At 47.8% G+C, this 14923-nt stretch overlaps 1 protein-coding gene and 6 non-coding genes across 8 annotated transcripts in view; 1 reads left to right on the top strand and 6 right to left on the bottom strand.

Moving 5' to 3' along the window:
- The window catches only part of LOC144138627 (uncharacterized), a 220077-nt gene that overhangs the window by 101924 nt on the left and 103230 nt on the right, over positions 1–14923 (top strand). The gene's annotated exons all lie outside the window — the stretch shown is intronic.
- Trnag-ucc (transfer RNA glycine (anticodon UCC)) lies at positions 1248–1319 on the bottom strand. The gene has a single exon. It is a non-coding gene; the product is annotated as a tRNA-Gly (tRNA).
- Trnag-ucc (transfer RNA glycine (anticodon UCC)) lies at positions 3153–3224 on the bottom strand. The gene has a single exon. It is a non-coding gene; the product is annotated as a tRNA-Gly (tRNA).
- On the bottom strand, positions 4110–4181 carry Trnag-ucc (transfer RNA glycine (anticodon UCC)). Its single transcript has one exon. It is a non-coding gene; the product is annotated as a tRNA-Gly (tRNA).
- Trnag-ucc (transfer RNA glycine (anticodon UCC)) lies at positions 7827–7898 on the bottom strand. Its single transcript has one exon. It is a non-coding gene; the product is annotated as a tRNA-Gly (tRNA).
- Positions 9748–9819, bottom strand: Trnag-ucc (transfer RNA glycine (anticodon UCC)). The gene has a single exon. It is a non-coding gene; the product is annotated as a tRNA-Gly (tRNA).
- On the bottom strand, positions 13081–13152 carry Trnag-ucc (transfer RNA glycine (anticodon UCC)). The gene has a single exon. It is a non-coding gene; the product is annotated as a tRNA-Gly (tRNA).

Genomic DNA, 14923 nt, shown 5'->3' with positions numbered 1-14923 from the left:
CTTTTCAACCCCCGGGGCGTGACTTTAACATCTACAGCCTTTCATGAGCGGGTAACTGGCGGGAAGCCCTCTTATGCTACCTAGGCATCAAGGCTGCCAGAACCGAGACCCTCGCTAGGCTTTCGCAGAATAATGTAGTAAGGAAATGATGGGCTCGTTGAGGAAATACAGAAACATAGGTCGGCAGTCTACAGCGCCAAAGGTGGCATAGGGGTGTGGTTAGGCTCTACTTTTTAGTACAGTTAGAAGTTAGGATTTTTTTAATACAAGGCAGAAAGAAAGAAAGAAAAGCACGCCCCCAGAGTGGGTACCAAACCCACGCCTTTCGATTGGATCTCGAATGCCTTACCAATTCGGCTATCTGGGCGACTGTGTTCTCCTTCACTTTCTGGGCTATATATATTTACTAGAAGTGTATCTTACGCTTGAGGGTGGTAGCCAGCGCCACTATGACTACACGGGGAGAAGGGGACCTTCTTTTCAACCCCCGGGGCGTGACTCAAACGTCTACAGCCTGTCATGAGCGGGTAACTGGCGGGAAGCCCTCTTATGCTACGTAGGCATCAAGGCTGCCAGAACCGAGACCCTGGCTAGGCTTTCGCAGAATAATAATGAGGGGCTCGTTGAGGAAATACAGAAACATAGGTCGGCAGTCTACAACGCCAAAGGTGGCATAGGGGTGTGGTCAGGCTCTATTTTTTAGTACAGTTAGAAGTTAAGATTTTTTTAATATAAGGAAGAAAGAAAAAAAGAAAAAAAAAACACGCGGTCAGAGTGGGGACCGAACCCACGCCTTTCGATTGGATCTCGAATGCCTTACCAATTCGGCTATCAGGGCGACTGTGTTCTCCTTCATTTTCTGGGCTATTTATATTTACTAGAAGTGTATCTGACGCTTGAGGGTGGTAGCCAGCGCCACTATGACTACACGGGAAGAAGGGGACCTTCTTTTCAACCCCCGGGGCGGGACTCAAACGTCTGCAGCCTGTCATGAGCGGGTAACTGGCGGGAAGCCCTCTTATGCTACCTAGGCATCAAGGCTGCCAGAACCGAGACCCTCGCTAGGCTTTCGCAGAATAATATAGTAAGGAAATGAGGGGCTCGTTGAGGAAATACAGAAACATAGGTCGGCATTCTACAACGCCAAAGGTGGCATAGGGGTGTGGTTAGGCTCTATTTTTTAGTAAAATTAGAAGATAAGATTTTTTTTAATATAAGGAAGAAAGAAACAAAGGAAGAAAAACACGCGCCCAGAGTGGGGACCGAACCCACGCCTTTCGATTGGATCTCGAATGCCTTACCAATTCGGCTATCTGGGCGACTGTGTTCACCTTCACTTTCTGGGCTATTTATATTTACTAAAAGTGTATCTGACGCTTGAGGGTGGTAGCCAGCGCCACTATGACTACACGGGGAGAAGGGGACCTTCTTTTCAACCCCCGGGGCGTGACTCAAACGTCTACAGCCTGTCATGAGCGGGTAACTGGCGGGAAGCCCTCTTATGCTACCTAGGCATCAAGGCTGCCAGAACCGAGACCCTCGCTAGGCTTTCGCAGAATAATATAGAAAGGAAATGAGGGGCTCGTTGAGGAAATACAGAAACATAGGTCGGCAGTATACAACGCCAAAGGTGGCATAGGGGAGTGGTTAGGCTCTATTTTTTAGTACAGTTAGAAGTTAAGATTTTTTTAATATGATGAAGAAAGAAAGAAAGGAAGAAAAACACGCACCCAGAGTAAGGACCGAACCCACGCCTTTCGATTGGATCTCGAATGCCTTACTAATTCGGCTATCTGGGCGACTGTGTTCTTCACTTTCTGGGATATTTTTATTTACTAGAAGTGTATCTGATGTTTGAGGGTGGTAGCCAGTGCCATTATGACTACACGGGGAGAAGGGGACCTTCTTTTCAACCCCCGGGGCGTGACTTTAACATCTACAGCCTTTCATGAGCGGGTAACTGGCGGGAAGCCCTCTTATGCTACCTAGGCATCAAGGCTGCCAGAACCGAGACCCTCGCTAGGCTTTCGCAGAATAATGTAGTAAGGAAATGATGGGCTCGTTGAGGAAATACAGAAACATAGGTCGGCAGTCTACAGCGCCAAAGGTGGCATAGGGGTGTGGTTAGGCTCTACTTTTTAGTACAGTTAGAAGTTAGGATTTTTTTAATACAAGGCAGAAAGAAAGAAAGAAAAGCACGCCCCCAGAGTGGGTACCAAACCCACGCCTTTCGATTGGATCTCGAATGCCTTACCAATTCGGCTATCTGGGCGACTGTGTTCTCCTTCACTTTCTGGGCTATATATATTTACTAGAAGTGTATCTTACGCTTGAGGGTGGTAGCCAGCGCCACTATGACTACACGGGGAGAAGGGGACCTTCTTTTCAACCCCCGGGGCGTGACTCAAACGTCTACAGCCTGTCATGAGCGGGTAACTGGCGGGAAGCCCTCTTATGCTACGTAGGCATCAAGGCTGCCAGAACCGAGACCCTGGCTAGGCTTTCGTAGAATAATAATGAGGGGCTCGTTGAGGAAATACAGAAACATAGGTCGGCAGTCTACAACGCCAAAGGTGGCATAGGGGTGTGGTCAGGCTCTATTTTTTAGTACAGTTAGAAGTTAAGATTTTTTTAATATAAGGAAGAAAGAAAAAAAGAAAAAAAAAACACGCGGTCAGAGTGGGGACCGAACCCACGCCTTTCGATTGGATCTCGAATGCCTTACCAATTCGGCTATCAGGGCGACTGTGTTCTCCTTCATTTTCTGGGCTATTTATATTTACTAGAAGTGTATCTGACGCTTGAGGGTGGTAGCCAGCGCCACTATGACTACACGGGAAGAAGGGGACCTTCTTTTCAACCCCCGGGGCGGGACTCAAACGTCTGCAGCCTGTCATGAGCGGGTAACTGGCGGGAAGCCCTCTTATGCTACCTAGGCATCAAGGCTGCCAGAACCGAGACCCTCGCTAGGCTTTCGCAGAATAATATAGTAAGGAAATGAGGGGCTCGTTGAGGAAATACAGAAACATAGGTCGGCATTCTACAACGCCAAAGGTGGCATAGGGGTGTGGTTAGGCTCTATTTTTTAGTAAAATTAGAAGATAAGATTTTTTTTAATATAAGGAAGAAAGAAACAAAGGAAGAAAAACACGCGCCCAGAGTGGGGACCGAACCCACGCCTTTCGATTGGATCTCGAATGCCTTACCAATTCGGCTATCTGGGCGACTGTGTTCACCTTCACTTTCTGGGCTATTTATATTTACTAAAAGTGTATCTGACGCTTGAGGGTGGTAGCCAGCGCCACTATGACTACACGGGGAGAAGGGGACCTTCTTTTCAACCCCCGGGGCGTGACTCAAACGTCTACAGCCTGTCATGAGCGGGTAACTGGCGGGAAGCCCTCTTATGCTACCTAGGCATCAAGGCTGCCAGAACCGAGACCCTCGCTAGGCTTTCGCAGAATAATATAGAAAGGAAATGAGGGGCTCGTTGAGGAAATACAGAAACATAGGTCGGCAGTATACAACGCCAAAGGTGGCATACGGGTGTGGTTAGGCTCTATTTTTTAGTACAGTTAGAAGTTAAGATTTTTTTGTAATATAAGGAAGAAAGAAAGAAAGAAAAACACGCGCCCAGAGTGGGGACCGAACCCACGCCTTTCGATTGGATCTCGAATGCCCTACCAATTCGGCTATCTGGCGACTGTGTTCTCCTTCACTTTCTGGGCTATTTATATTTACTAGAAGTGTATCTGACGCTTGAGGGTGGTAGCCAGCGCCAGTATGACTACACGGGGAGAAGAGGACCTTCTTTTCAACCCCGGGGTATGACTCAAACGTCTACAGCCTGTCATGAGCGGGTAACTGGCGGGAAGCCCTCTTATGCTACCTAGGCATCAAGGCTGCCAGAACCGAGACCCTGGCTAGGCTTTCGCAGAACAAAATAGTAAGGAAATGAGGGGCTCGTTGAGGAAATACAGAAACATAGGTCGGCAGTCTACAACGCCAAAGGTGGCATAGGGGTGTGGTTAGGCTCTATTTTTAAGTACAGTTAGAAGTTAAGATATTTTTTAATATAAGGAAGAAAGAAAGAAAGAAAGAAAAACTCGCGCCCAGAGTGGGGACCGAACCCACGCCTTTCGATTGGATCTCGAATGCCTTACCAATTCGACTATCTGGGCGACTGTGTTCTCCTTCACTTTCTGGGCTATTTATATTTACTAGAAGTGTATCTGATGCTTGAGGGTGGTAGCCAGCGCCACTATGACTACACGAGAAGAAGGGGACCTTCTTTTCAACCCCCGGGGCGTGACTCAAACGTCTACAGCCTGTCATGAGCGGGTAACTGGCGGGAAGCCCTCTTATGCTACCTAGGCATCAAGGCTGCCAGAACCGAGACCGTCGCTAGGCTTTCGCAGAATAATATAGTAAGGAAATGAGGGGCTCGTTGAGGAAATACAGAAACATAGGTCGGCAGTCTACAACGCCAAAGGTGGCATAGGGGTGTGGTTCGGCACTATTTTTTAGTACAGTTAGAAGTTAAGATTTTTTTTAATATAAGGAAGAAAGAAAGAAAAACAAAAAACACGCGGTCAGAGTGGGGACCGAACCCACGCCTTTCGATTGGATCTCGAATGCCTTACCAATTCGGCTATCTGGGCGACTGTGTTCTCCTTCACTTTCTGGGCTATTTATATTTACTAGAAGTGTATCTGACGCTTAAGGGTGGTAGCCAGCGCCACTATGACTTCACGGGAAGAAGGGGACCTTCTTTTCAACCCCCGGGGCGTGACTCAAACGTCTGCAGCCTGTCATGAGCGGGTAACTGGCGGGAAGCCCTCTAATGCTACCTAGGCATCAAGGCTGCCAGAACCGAGACCCTCGCTAGGCTTTCGCAGAATTATATAGTAAGGAAATGAGGGGCTCGTTGAGGAAATACAGAAACATAGGTCGGCAGTCTACAACGCCAAAGGTGGCATAGGGGTGTGGTTAGGCTCTATTTTTTAGTACAGTTAAGATTTTTTTAATATAAGGATGAAAGAAAGAAAGAAAAACACGCGCCCAGACTGGGGACCGAACCCACGACTTTCGATTGGATCTTGAATGCCTTACCAGTTCGGTTATCTGGGCGACTGTGTTCTCCTTCACTTTCTTGGCTATTTATATTTACTAGAAGTGTATCTGACGTTTGAGGGTGGTAGCCAGCGCCACTATGACTACACGGGAAGAAGGGGACCTTCTTTTCAACCCCCGGGGCGTGACTGAAACGTCTACAGCCTGTCATGAGCGGGTAACTGGCGGGAAGCCCTCTTATGCTACCTAGACATCAAGGCTGCCAGAACCGAGACCCTCGCTAGGCTTTCGCAGAATAATATAGTAAGGAAATGAGGGGCTCGTTGAGGAAATACAGAAACATGCTATGCTACCTAGGCTACCATGCTATGCTACCTAGGCATCAAGGCTGCCAGAACCGAGACCCTCGCTAGGCTTTCGCAGAGTAATGTAGTAAGGAAATGAGGGGCTCGTTGAGGAAATACAGAAACATAGGTCGGCAGTCTACAGCACCAAAGGTGGCATAGGGGTGTGGTTAGCCAGCGCCACTATGACTACACGGGGAGAAGGGGACCTTCTTTTCAACCCCCGGGGAGTGACTCAAACGTCTACAGCCTGTCATGAGCGGGTAACTGGCGGGAAGCCCTCTTATGCTACCTAGGCATCAAGGCTGCCAGAACCGAGACCCTCGCTAGGCTTTCGCAGAATAATATAGTAAGGAAATGAGGGGCTCGTTGAGGAAATACAGAAACATAGGTCGGCAGTCTACAACGCCAAAGGTGGCATAGGGGTGTGGTTAGGCTCTATTTTTTAGTACAGTGAAGATTTTGTTTAATATAAGGATGAAAGAAAGAAAGAAAAACACGCGCCCAGACTGGGGACCGAACCCACGACTTTCGATTGGATCTCGAATGCCTTACCAATTCGGTTATCTGGGCGACTGTGTTCTCCTTCACTTTCTTGGCTATTTATATTTACTAGAAGTGTATCTGACGCTTGAGGGTGGTAGCCAGCGCCACTATGACTTCACGGGAAGAAGGGGACCTTCTTTTCAACCCCGGGGCGTGACTAAAACGTCTACAGACTGTCATGTGCGGGTAACTGGTGGGAAGCCCTCTTATGCTAACTAGGCATCAAGGCTGCCAGAACCGAGACCCTCGCTAGGCTTTCGCAGAATAATATAGTAAGGAAATGAGGGGCTCGTTGAGGAAATACAGAAACATAGGTCGGCAGTCTACAACGCCAAAGGTTGCATAGGGGAGTGGTTAGGCTCTATTTTTTAGTACAGTTAGAAGTTAAGATTTTTTTAATATGATGAAGAAAGAAAGAAAGGAAGAAAAACACGCGCCCAGAGTAAGGACCAAACCCACGCCTTTCGATTGGATCTCGAATGCCTTACTAATTCGCCTATCTGGGCGACTTTGTTCTTCACTTTCTGGGATATTTTTATTTACTAGAAGTGTAACTGATGCTTGAGGGTGGTAGCCAGCGCCATTATGACTACACGGGGAGAAGGGGACCTTCTTTTCAACCCCCGGGGCGTGACTTAAACATCTACAGTCTTTCATGAGCGGGTAACTGGCGGGAAGCAATCTTATGCTACCTAGGCATCAAGGCTGCCAGAACCGAGACCCTCGCTAGGCTTTCGCAGAATAATGTAGTAAGGAAATGAGGGGCTCGTTGAGGAAATACAGAAACATAGGTCGGCAGTCTACAGCGCCAAAGGTGGCATAGGGGTGTGGTTAGGCTCTACTTTTTAGTACAGTTAGAAGTTAGGATTTTTTAATACAAGGCAGAAAGAAAGAAAGAAAGAAAAACACGCCCCCAGAGTGGGTACCAAACCCACGCCTTTCGATTGGATCTCGAATGCCTTACCAATTCGGCTATCTGGGTGACTGTGTTCTCCTTCACTTTCTGGGCTATATATATTTACTAGAAGTGTATCTTACGCTTGAGGGTGGTAGCCAGCGCCACTATGACTACACGGGGAGAAGGGGTCCTTCTTTTCAACCCCCGGGGCGTGACTCAAACGTCTACAGCCTGTCATGAGCGGGTAACTGGCGGGAAGCCCTCTTATGCTACGTAGGCATCAAGGCTGCCAGAACCGAGACCCTGGCTAGGCTTTCGCAGAATAATAATGAGGGGCTCGTTGAGGAAATACAGAAACATAGGTCGGCAGTCTACAATGCCAAAGGTGGCATAGGGGTGTGGTCAGGCTCTATTTTTTAGTACAGTTAGAAGTTAAGATTTTTTTAAATATAAGGAAGAAAGAAAGAAAGAAAAAAAAAACAAGCGGTCAGAGTGGGGACCGAACCCACGCCTTTCGATTGGATCTCGAATGCCTTACCAATTCGGCTATCAGGGCGACTGTGTTCTCCTTCATTTTCTGGGCTATTTATATTTACTAGAAGTGTATCTGACGCTTGAGGGTGGTAGCCAGCGCCACTATGACTACACGGGAAGAAGGGGACCTTCTTTTCAACCCCCGGGGCGTGACTCAAACGTCTGCAGCCTGTCATGAGCGGGTAACTGGCGGGAAGCCCTCTTATGCTACCTAGGCATCAAGGCTGCCAGAACCGAGACCCTCGCTAGGCTTTCGCAGAATAATATAGTAAGGAAATGAGGGGCTCGTTGAGGAAATACAGAAACATAGGTCGGCATTCTACAACGCCAAAGGTGGCATAGGGGTGTGGTTAGGCTCTATTTTTTAGTACAATTAGAAGATAAGATTTTTTTTAATATAAGGAAGAAAGAAACAAAGGAAGAAAAACACGCGCCCAGAGTGGGGACCGAACCCACGCCTTTCGATTGGATCTCGAATGCCTTACCAATTCGGCTATCTGGGCGACTGTGTTCACCCTCACTTTCTGGGCTATTTATATTTACTAAAAGTGTATCTGACGCATGAGGGTGGTAGCCAGCGCCACTATGACTACACGGGGAGAAGGGGACCTTCTTTTCAACCCCCGGGGCGTGACTCAAACGTCTACAGCCTGTCATGGGCGGGTAACTGGCGGGAAGCCCTCTTATGCTACCTAGGCATCAAGGCTGCCAGAACCGAGACCCTCGCTAGGCTTTCGCAGAATAATATAGAAAGGAAATGAGGGGCTCGTTGAGGAAATACAGAAACATAGGAGGGCAGTCTACAACGCCAAAGGTGGCATACGGGTGTGGTTAGGCTCTATTTTTTAGTACAGTTATAGGTTAAGATTTTTTTTAATATAAGAAAGAAAGAAAGAAAGAAAGAAAGAAAAACACGCGCCCAGAGTGGGGGCCGAGCCCACGCCTTTCGATTGGATCTCGAATGCCTTACCAATTCGGCTATCTGGGCGACTGTGTTCTCCTTCACTTTCTGGGCTATTTATATTTACTAGAAGTGTATCTGACGCTTGAGGGTTGTAGCCAGCGCCACTATGACTACACGAGGAGAAGGGGACCTTCTTTTCAACCCCCGGGGCGTGACTCAAACGTCTACAGCCTGTCATGAGCGGGTAACTGGCGGGAAGCCCTCTTATGCTACCTAGGCATCAAGGCTGCCAGAACCGAGACCCTCGCTAGGCTTTCGCAGAATAATATAGTAAGGAAATGAAGGGCTCGTTGAGGAAATACAGAAACATAGGTCGGCAGTATACAACGCCAAAGGTGGCATAGGGGTGTGGTTAGACTCTATTTTTTAGTACAGTTAGAAGTTAAGATTTTTTTGTAATATAAGGAAGAAAGAAAGAAAGAAAAACACGCGCCCAGAGTGGGGACCGAACCCACGCCTTTCGATTGGATCTCGAATGCCCTACCAATTCGGCTATCTGGCGACTGTGTTCTCCTTCACTTTCTGGGCTATTTATATTTACTAGAAGTGTATCTGACGCTTGAGGGTGGTAGCCAGTGCCAGTATGACTACACGGGGAGAAGAGGACCTTCTTTTCAACCCCGGGGCGTGACTCAAACGTCTACAGCCTGTCATGAGCGGGTAACTGGCGGGAAGCCCTCTTATGCTACCTAGGCATCAAGGCTGCCAGAACCGAGACCGTCGCTAGGCTTTCGCAGAATAATATAGTAAGGAAATGAGGGGCTCGTTGAGGAAATACAGAAACATAGGTCGGCAGTCTACAACGCCAAAGGTGGCATAGGGGTGTGGTTAGGCACTATTTTTTAGTACAGTTAGAAGTTAAGATTTTTTTTAATATAAGGAAGAAAGAAAGAAAAACAAAAAACACGCGGTCAGAGTGGGGACCGAACCCACGCCTTTCGATTGGATCTCGAATGCCTTACCAATTCGGCTATCTGGGCGACTGTGTTCTCCTTCACTTTCTGGGCTATTTATATTTACTAGAAGTGTATCTGACGCTTAAGGGTGGTAGCCAGCGCCACTATGACTTCACGGGAAGAAGGGGACCTTCTTTTCAACCCCCGGGGCGTGACTCAAACGTCTGCAGCCTGTCATGAGCGGGTAACTGGCGGGAAGCCCTCTAATGCTACCTAGGCATCAAGGCTGCCAGAACCGAGACCCTCGCTAGGCTTTCGCAGAGTAATGTAGTAAGGAAATGAGGGGCTCGTTGAGGAAATACAGAAACATAGGTCGGCAGTCTACAGCGCCAAAGGTGGCATAGGGGTGTGGTTAGGCTCTATTTTTTAGTACAGTTAGAAGTTAGGATTTTTTAAATACAAGGCAGAAAGAAAGAAAGAAAGAAAAACACGCGCCCAGAGTGGGTACCGAACCCACGCCTTTCGATTGGATCTCGAATGCCTTACCAATTCGGCTATCTGGGCGACTGTGTTCTCCTTCACTTTCTGGGCTATATATATTTACTAGAAGTGTATCTTACGCTTGATGGTGGTAGCCAGCGCCACTATGACTACACGGGGAGAAGGGGACCTTCTTTTCAACCCCCGGGGAGTGACTCAAACGTCTACAGCCTGTCATGAGCGGGTAACTGGCGGGAAGCCCTCTTATGCTACCTAGGCATCAAGGCTGCCAGAACCGAGACCCTCGCTAGGCTTTCGCAGAATAATATAGTAAGGAAATGAGGGGCTCGTTGAGGAAATACAGAAACATAGGTCGGCAGTCTACAACGCCAAAGGTGGCATAGGGGTGTGGTTAGGCTCTATTTTTTAGTACAGTTAAGATTTTTTTTAATATAAGGATGAAAGAAAGAAAGAAAAACACGCGCCCAGACTGGGGACCGAACCCACGACTTTCGATTGGATCTCGAATGCCTTACCAATTCAGTTATCTGGGCGACTGTGTTCTCCTTCACTTTCTTGGCTATTTATATTTACTAGAAGTGTATCTGGCGCTTGAGGGTGGTAGCCAGCGCCACTATGACTTCACGGGAAGAAGGGGACCTTCTTTTCAACCCCGGGGCGTGACTAAAACGTCTACAGCCTGTCATGTGCGGGTAACTGGTGGGAAGCCCTCTTATGCTACCTAGGCATCAAGGCTGCCAGAACCGAGACCCTCGCTAGGCTTTCGCAGAATAATATAGTAAGGAAATGAGGGGCTCGTTGAGGAAATACAGAAACATAGGTCGGCAGTCTACAACGCCAAAGGTGGCATAGGGGAGTGGTTAGGCTCTATTTTTTAGTACAGTTAGAAGTTAAGATTTTTTTAATATGATGAAGAAAGAAAGAAAGGAAGAAAAACACGCGCCCAGAGTAAGGACCGAACCCACGCCTTTCGATTGGATCTCGAATGCCTTACTAATTCGCCTATCTGGGCGAATTTGTTCTTCACTTTCTGGGATATTTTTATTTACTAGAAGTGTATCTGATGCTTGAGGGTGGTAGCCAGCGCCATTATGACTACACGGGTAGAAGCGGACCTTCTTTTCAACCCCCGGGGCGTGACTTAAACATCTACAGCCTTTCATGAGCGGGTAACTGGCGGGAAGCCCTCTTATGCTACCTAGGCATCAAGGCTGCCAGAACCGAGACCCTCGCTAGGCTTTCGCAGAATAATGTAGTAAGGAAATGAGGGGCTCGTTGAGGAAATACAGAAACATAGGTCGGCAGTCTACAGCGCCAAAGGTGGCATAGGGGTGTGGTTAGGCTCTACTTTTTAGTACAGTTAGAAGTTAGGATTTTTTTAATATAAGGAAGAAAGAAAGAAAGAAAAAAAAACACGCGGTCAGAGTGGGTACCGAACCCACGCCTTTCGATTGGATCTCGAATGCCTTACCAATTCGGCTATCTGGGCGACTGTGTTCTCCTTCACTTTCTGGGCTATATATATTTACTAGAAGTGTATCTTACGCTTGATGGTGGTAGCCAGCGCCACTATGACTACACGGGGAGAAGGGGACCTTCTTTTCAACCCCCGGGGAGTGACTCAAACGTCTACAGCCTGTCATGAGCGGGTAACTGGCGGGAAGCCCTCTTATGCTACCTAGGCATCAAGGCTGCCAGAACCGAGACCCTCGCTAGGCTTTCGCAGAATAATATAGTAAGGAAATGAGGGGCTCGTTGAGGAAATACAGAAACATAGGTCGGCAGTCTACAACGCCAAAGGTGGCATAGGGGTGTGGTTAGGCTCTATTTTTTAGTACAGTTAAGATTTTTTTTAATATAAGGATGAAAGAAAGAAAGAAAAACACGCGCCCAGACTGGGGACCGAACCCACGACTTTCGATTGGATCTCGAATGCCTTACCAATTCAGTTATCTGGGCGACTGTGTTCTCCTTCACTTTCTTGGCTATTTATATTTACTAGAAGTGTATCTGGCGCTTGAGGGTGGTAGCCAGCGCCACTATGACTTCACGGGAAGAAGGGGACCTTCTTTTCAACCCCGGGGCGTGACTAAAACGTCTACAGCCTGTCATGTGCGGGTAACTGGTGGGAAGCCCTCTTATGCTACCTAGGCATCAAGGCTGCCAGAACCGAGACCCTCGCTAGGCTTTCGCAGAATAATATAGTAAGGAAATGAGGGGCTCGTTGAGGAAATACAGAAACATAGGTCGGCAGTCTACAACGCCAAAGGTGGCATAGGGGAGTGGTTAGGCTCTATTTTTTAGTACAGTTAGAAGTTAAGATTTTTTTAATATGATGAAGAAAGAAAGAAAGGAAGAAAAACACGCGCCCAGAGTAAGGACCGAACCCACGCCTTTCGATTGGATCTCGAATGCCTTACTAATTCGCCTATCTGGGCGAATTTGTTCTTCACTTTCTGGGATATTTTTATTTACTAGAAGTGTATCTGATGCTTGAGGGTGGTAGCCAGCGCCATTATGACTACACGGGTAGAAGCGGACCTTCTTTTCAACCCCCGGGGCGTGACTTAAACATCTACAGCCTTTCATGAGCGGGTAACTGGCGGGAAGCCCTCTTATGCTACCTAGGCATCAAGGCTGCCAGAACCGAGACCCTCGCTAGGCTTTCGCAGAATAATGTAGTAAGGAAATGAGGGGCTCGTTGAGGAAATACAGAAACATAGGTCGGCAGTCTACAGCGCCAAAGGTGGCATAGGGGTGTGGTTAGGCTCTACTTTTTAGTACAGTTAGAAGTTAGGATTTTTTTAATATAAGGAAGAAAGAAAGAAAGAAAAAAAAACACGCGGTCAGAGTGGGGACCGAACCCACGCCTTTCGATTGGATCTCGAATGCCTTACCAATTCGGCTATCAGGGCGACTGTGTTCTCCTTCATTTTCTGGGCTATTTATATTTACTAGAAGTGTATCTGACGCTTGAGGGTTGTAGCCAGCGCCACTATGACTACACGGGAAGAAGGGGACCTTCTTTTCAACCCCCGGGGCGTGACTCAAACGTCTGCAGCCTGTCATGAGCGGGTAACTGGCGGGAAGCCCTCTTATGCTACCTAGGCATCAAGGCTGCCAGAACCGAGACCCTCGCTAGGCTTTCGCAGAATAATATAGTAAGGAAATGAGGGGCTCGTTGAGGAAATACAGAAACATAGGTCGGCAGTCTACAACGCCAAAGGTGGCATAGGGGTGTGGTTAGGCTCTATTTTTTAGTACAATTAGAAGATAAGATTTTTTTTAATATAAGGAAGAAAGAAACAAAGGAAGAAAAACACGCGCCCAGAGTGGGGACCGAACCCACGCCTTTCGATTGGATCTCGAATGCCTTACCAATTCGGCTATCTGGGCGACTGTGTTCTCCTTCACTTTCTGGGCTATTTATATTTACTAGAAGTGTATCTGACGCTTGAGGGTGGTAGCCAGCGCCACTATGACTACACGAGGAGAAGGGGACCTTCTTTTCAACCCCCGGGGCGTGACTCAAACGTCTACAGCCTGTCATGAGCGGGTAACTGGCGGGAAGCCCTCTTATGCTACCTAGGCATCAAGGCTGCCAGAACCGAGACCCTCGCTAGGCTTTCGCAGAATAATATAGTAAGGAAATGAGGGGCTCGTTGAGGAAATACAGAAACATAGGTCGGCAGTATACAACGCCAAAGGTGGCATAGGGGTGTGGTTAGGCTTTTTTTTTTAGTACAGTTAGAAGTTAAGATTTTTTCGTAATATAAGGAAGAAAGAAAAAAAGAAAAACACGCGCCCAGAGTGGGGACCGAACCCACGCCTTTCGATTGGATCTCGGATGCCCTACCAATTCGGCTATCTGGCGACTGTGTTCTCCTTCACTTTCTGGGCTATTTATATTTACTAGAAGTGTATCTGACGCTTGAGGGTGGTAGCCAGCGCCAGTATGACTACACGGGGAGAAGAGGACCTTCTTTTCAACCCCGGGGCGTGACTCAAACGTCTACAGCCTGTCATGAGCGGGTAACTGGCGGGAAGCCCTCTAATGCTACCTAGGCATCAAGGCTGCCAGAACCGAGACCCTCGCTAGGCTTTCGCAGAATTATATAGTAAGGAAATGAGGGGCTCGTTGAGGAAATACAGAAATATAGGTCGGCAGTGTACAACGCAAAGGTGGCATAGGGGTGTGGTTAGGCTTTTTTTTTAGTACAGTTAGAAGTTGAGATTTTTTTAATATAAGGAAGAAAGAAAGAAAGAAAAAAAAAACACGCGGTCAGAGTGGGGACCGAACCCACGCCTTTCGATTGGATCTCGAATGCCTTACCAATTCGGCTATCTGGGCGACTGTGTTCTCGTTCACTTTCTGGGCTATTTATATTTACTAGAAGTGTATCTGACGCTTGAGGGTGGTAGCCAGCGCCATTATGACTACACGGGGAGAAGGGGACCTTATTTTCAACCCCGGGGTGTGACTCAAACGTCTACAGCCTGTCATGAGCGGGTAACTGGCGGGAAGGCCTCTTATGCTACCTAGGCATCAAGGCTGCCAGAACCGAGACCCTCGCTAGGCTTTCGCAGAATAATATAGTAAGGAAATGAGGGGCTCGTTGAGGAAATACAGAAACATAGGTCGGCAGTCTACAACGCCAAAGGTGGCATAGGGATGTGGTTAGGCTCTATTTTTTAGTACAGTTAAGATTTTTTTAATATAAGGATGAAAGAAAGAAAGAAAAACACGCGCCCAGACTGGGGACCGAACCCACGACTTTCGATTGGATCTTGAATGCCTTACCAGTTCGGTTATCTGGGCGACTGTGTTCTCCTTCACTTTCTTGGCTATTTATATTTACTAGAAGTGTATCTGACGTTTGAGGGTGGTAGCCAGCGCCACTATGACTACACGGGAAGAAGGGGACCTTCTTTTCAACCCCCGGGGCGTGACTGAAACGTCTACAGCCTGTCATGAGCGGGTAACTGGCGGGAAGCCCTCTTATGCTACCTAGACATCAAGGCTGCCAGAACCGAGACCCTCGCTAGGCTTTCGCAGAATAATATAGTAAGGAAATGAGGGGCTCGTTGAGGAAATACAGAAACATGCTATGCTACCTAGGCTACCATGCTATGCTACCTAGGCATCAAGGCTGCCAGAACCGAGACC

The sequence above is a fragment of the Haemaphysalis longicornis genome, unplaced genomic scaffold (genome assembly GCF_048455015.1).
Source record: "Haemaphysalis longicornis isolate Haplotype H1 unplaced genomic scaffold, Haemaphysalis longicornis Haplotype H1 scaffold_5, whole genome shotgun sequence".
Taxonomy (NCBI): domain Eukaryota; kingdom Metazoa; phylum Arthropoda; class Arachnida; order Ixodida; family Ixodidae; genus Haemaphysalis; species Haemaphysalis longicornis.
Note: the sequence above shows the minus strand (reverse complement) of the source record. Positions and strands in the feature narration are given on the sequence as shown.